Source organism: Vicugna pacos, unplaced genomic scaffold (assembly GCF_048564905.1).
Source record: "Vicugna pacos unplaced genomic scaffold, VicPac4 SAC-SAT, whole genome shotgun sequence".
Classification (NCBI taxonomy): Eukaryota; Metazoa; Chordata; class Mammalia; order Artiodactyla; family Camelidae; genus Vicugna; species Vicugna pacos.
Window position 1 is genome coordinate 42,235,605 of NW_027328721.1, and position 4,965 is coordinate 42,240,569.

Below are 4,965 nucleotides of genomic sequence, written 5' to 3' on the forward strand. Positions count from 1 at the left end.
GGTAATTCGTTTCTTTTGCTGGTTTGTTGCCTGACTTAGTGATTGCCTGACTCACCGACTTCCTTATTTACTTGAACGGAGGTCCTGAAGATCGAACCCTGGACCTTGCGCGTGCTGGACAGGCACTCTGCCGCTGAGTTCTACACACCATCCTCCCCCGCCCCCGCCCCTTCCCCATTTGGATACAAAATAATTTTTTTTTTCTTTTAAACTGAAAAAGTCAGTTTGGGTCTCCTGCCCGTGTTTCATCATTGGTTTGTTGGCTTCTAGGAGGTGGAGTTGACCGAGTTCTTGGACTGTTTAGGAGAGGAACCCCTGATGGGCTGTGGTGGTGCTTTTTCTACATTTTTGTTTGTTTGTTTGTTTGTTTGTTGTTGTTGTTGTTTTTTGTTAAAACCCCAGAGTAAGTTCTACAACTTGATTTCCCTTTGGTGGTGGGTTTTGTCGTTTGTTTTCATGTTTTTTTTTTTTTTCCACATGGGGCTACAGTTTCCTTGTCCACGTGTGACTGTGTGTCAAACACACACACCGACACACACACACAGACACAGACACGGGCACACATGCACACACAGACACGCGGATGCCCATGCACAGTGTTGTTCTGTGTAGATGCACTGAACCTCGATTTACCGAGCGGGTGGCTATCGACTCGCCCCCCCCCCCAACCGCCGCCCGCATTTTTTTGTTTTTCCTCCTCCTCCCTGTGGTTGTGGTCAGCCGTGCTGACGTCCGTGTTCTCACGACCGACCGCGAGTGCGTTTTCCCCACGCGCCCATTTGTTGTCTTTGGGCTTTGTCGCGATCTGTGCCAAGATCGATTTTTCTTTCCACTTCGATGGGGTTGACGGTCTTCATCCTTTCTTTTCTAGCTTCTGGGCTTTGCCTGTCTGCTTTCAAAAGACCTCCTGCATTCGAGAGGACGGACTCCAAAGCCGATTCCTGCGTTGTTCTCGGAGCGCTCGCCTGGTTTCGGTTTGCCAGCCCCCGCCTTCCCTCCCTGTTTCCCTCCTCCCCTTCCCACCCCCCCCCCCCCGCCGCCGGGAACCCGGGATCTCGTCCTGGTCGCTCTGGGCCACCCGCCGGCGTGTCCGTGTGATCTCCCCCGCCCGGGGAATCGCGTGGGGAGCGCGTCCCCTTCGCGGCAGCCGCCCGCCCGGCCGGCCGTGTCTTGCCAAACCCCGGCTCCCTCCGTCCTCCCCGCCCTGATCTGCTGCCGGGGTGGGTCGCGTCGCGTCGCGTCGCCTCATGCCGCCGTGCCGTGCCGTGCCGTGACGAGGGTGAGCGGGCTCCGAGGCGGACGCCACGGGGTCGCGCCGGCCGGCCGCCCGGCGCCTCAGCCCGGGACGGTCTCGGGCGTTTGGGCGGCCGGCGGTCGGGATCGGTTCCGGGGACGTTGGCGACGGCTGTCGGGCGCCATCTGGCTGCCGCTCTTGAGATCGTCCCTCTTCTCCCGAGCGTCGGCGACCTCGGCAAGGGATGGGGCTCGGCGGCGGGGCCCGAGGCAGACTTCGGGGAGGCTGGCGACACCGGCGGTGACAGTCCCCGTGGCGCTGAGCCGCGGGCGCGTCCTGCTCTCGGCGCAGATTGGACTCGCAGGCTGATGAGGGGGTGACTGTCGCCGCGCTCCCGGGATCTCGTGTGTAGGGGGAAGCCGTGTGGCCTGGCCTGGTCGACCAGCATCCGCCTGTGCCCCTGCAGCCGCGGGGACCGACCCGAGCCGATCGGACACGGCCTGCGCCGTGCCGCCGCGGGGGAAAGGGACGGGGTGTCCCGCGCCCGGGCCGCCGGCGGCTAGGTGGTCCGGCCCTCGTCTGTGTCCCTTGGACGACTGCTCCCGAGGCGAGGAGCGGCCCGGGCCCAGTGCGGTGAGGCCGGGGACGGGCGCGCTGGGGTTCCCGGTCGTCGGAGGCGCCTCCTTGGATGAAATGTTTTCTGAGTCCCGATGGACCCGGAGACGTGGCTGGGCCGGCCCCTGTTGGCGCGGGAGGCCAGGGAGGGCGCCCCCCGGCCCGTAAGCCTGCCCGCGTGGGTTCCGGTGGCATTTGAGGGACCGAGACTTCATCCGGACTCGGGGACCGGCACGGGGGCGTCCTGCGAGGGATGTGGGGGAGGCAGGCTTTCCCCGGCCCGGTGCTCGGGAGCGGTCCCTCGTGGGGGGCCCTCTCCTCGGAGGCGCCTCTGTGGCATCTCCCCGAGTCCCCGGCCACGCGGGCGAGAAACGGGCAGGGCGTCCCCGGCCCGATCCCGTCTCCCTCTCGTCCCTTCCCCTTCCCCTTCCCCTTCCCCTTCCCCTTCCCATTCCCACTGCTCCTCCTCAACCCCTCCCCCTCCCCCTCCCCCCCCCCGGTCGATCAGATGGCCCCCGAGAGCTTCGGGGCTGCCATTTATGGGGGTAGGGCTGGGGGCAGGTGGCCGGACCGAGGTCCCGGGGCCCCCCCTGCAAATCGTGGACCCGACCCGTTTCCGGGCGCTGTCATTTTTCCTTTCGTGTTGGGCATTTTCTGCCAGCAGATAGGTGCTGACACGGTCTTTCTCGGTGTCTGTCACCGAGTGTTGGGTCTCCGGACGCGTGTGGGGCTCTTGGGCTTTGTCTCTGCGTGAGCCCTGGCCTGGTAGAAGCTGACTCTGCTTCTGACACTTGAGCCGCCCGCTCGGGCCTGCGCGCCGGCTCTCGTGTGTGCGTCCGGCTGACGTGGCCCGTGGTGCCGCCTCCGGTCTCTGGTGGCCCGAGGGCGGTGGGGTGAGGTGGCGGCGTGGGTCTTTTACCCCGTGCGCTCCCTGCCGCAGGCACCCGGTGGTGGCCGGCACGACCCCACCCTCCCAGGCTCCGTGCCGCGTGTCAGGCATTCTCCGCCTGGGGTCGTTGGCCACTCTCCTCGTAGAGGAACGAGGAGTGGGTGGCGCCTGGCGAGGCTGAAGCAGGCCCTCCTCTGGTGGTTGTCCTCGCCGGGCCCTCCCTTCTGGCTCTGGGGCTTCCCTGCCCCATGGCTCGCTCGCTCGCTCGCTCACCTGACCGATGTGGTGACGTCATGCTCTCCCGGGCCGGGCCTAAGCCGCGCCAGACGAGGGACGGGACGTTCATGGTGAACGTGGCCTCTCTTCTCGTTCTGCCTGCGGGCCCCTCGCCTCTCCTCCACCGCCCGTGGGTGGCGGGGGCAAGGAAGGGGTGCGGACTCCGGCCCGACCTCGGTCTCCCGTGCCTCGTGGTGTCGGCGGGGCCGGGGTCTTGTGACGCGGCAGACACCTCTCGCCTCCTCGCCTGCTCGGCGTCTTGTCTCGCGAGCGGCCCTCCCCCGCGGTGGGGGAGGGCTGCCCCCGCCGCCACGCCACGTATCCCCTCGCCGGGGTGCGAGCGTGTCTCGCCTTGGCCCTCTGTGGTGCCCCTGGAGCGCTCCAGGTTGTCCCTCAGGTGCCCGAGGCCGAGCGGTGGCATCGCTTCCCGTCCCCAGCGTGTCCTCTCGGGTAACCCCTGCGGTGGTCGTGTGTGCCGAGCCACTCTCTTGAGCAGTGGGGGAGGGGTCGAGACGGTAAGCGAGGCGTGGCCCCGCTCCCCACCCTCGGTTGGGGCCGGGGCCGCCTCCTGGTCGTCGTCCTCACCCTGTACGGGGGGGACTGACGTGGCCGGGCGCACGCCGGGTGGGTCCCCCCCTCTGCGGGGCTCGCGCCCGGGCGTGGGAGCGGACGTGGTGGGGCCGGGTGATGTGCCGGTGGGGGCGGGCGCCTGTCTCGTCCCCACGCGGCCTTGGGTGCGTCTCCTCGCGAGGCGGCACGGGCTTTCCCCGGCCCCGACCGCGAACGCTCGCTTTTCGGCCCGCTGCTTACCCCTACCGCAGGCCCCTCCTGCCCAGCCGAGCGCTGACGTCCACCTCGGCGGACTTCCGTAGGCCTGAAGGGGGCCCCCGCTGGGTAGGGGGCGATGCGCCCTCGGTGAGAAAGCCTTCTCTAGCGATCTGAGAGGGGAGCCTTGGGGGGTACCGGACAACCCCCAGCCGCCGCTCCTCCATCCAGAGCGTGCAGTCGCCACGGGGAAGCGACTGCCGCAGCGTGTGGGCAGGGCCCCGCCGCTTTGGCGTGTGGGTTGCGCCGGCCCCGCGGCGGGGCCGTGTGCTGCTCTTTGCCTGCTGTGGCCCGCGCCTCCCCCCTCCGAGTCGGGGGAGGGTTCTGCCGGGCCGGGCCGGGCCCGGCGTCTGGCGCGGGGCCGTGCGAGCGCGCGTGCGTGCGCGCGGGCTTTGCCTCCCCGGTGCGTGCCGTGGGGGGAGGGGCAGGGCGGTCCACCCCGACTTTGCCCCCCCCGTTGTCTCCCCGCCGCGAGGAGCCACCCCACGTGTTCCGGTCCCGAGCCGCAGCCACCGGTGGCGGTGCGTGGGCTACGGGTCGGGCCGCCTCGCTCGGGAGCGTTTCCCCGGGCCGCGAGGCCTGGGGGCGAGCCAGACGAAGCAGGATGATGTGGGTGGTGGACGGACAGACCGGACAGACAGACGGACGAGTGAGCGAGCGGAAGGGGCTACCCTCTGGAGTGGGGGTTAGCCTGCTGCGCGCGAGTCCCGGCGGCGGGGCCGGGGTGTGGGAGGAACCGCCGAGGGTTGGCTGAGGCCGGCCGGCGTCCTGGGCGTCGCGGGGCCGCCCCCACGTGTGGGGGTGGTGGGATCCTGCGCTTGTTTCCCCGGCGGCCCGGTCGTGTCTCGGGATTTCCCCTTCCCTGGGCTGGTGCCCGCCCACACCCCCGACCCCTGCGGCCGTCGCTCTTGTGCGCGAGCGGCCCCTCCTCGTCGTCGCCGGCCCTCCCCTGCCCGGACCGATGGCCACCCGCGCCGAGCTTTTCCACCACCGACCCACCCCCCCGTCCTGGGACCAGTACGTGGCCTCACCGCGTGTGGGTGCTGTCCCTCCCCTGGAGGCGGCCCCGGGTGAGGCGTCGTCGGACCCGACGGGGGGGTGGAGGCGGGGTGCTTCGGCACGGCAC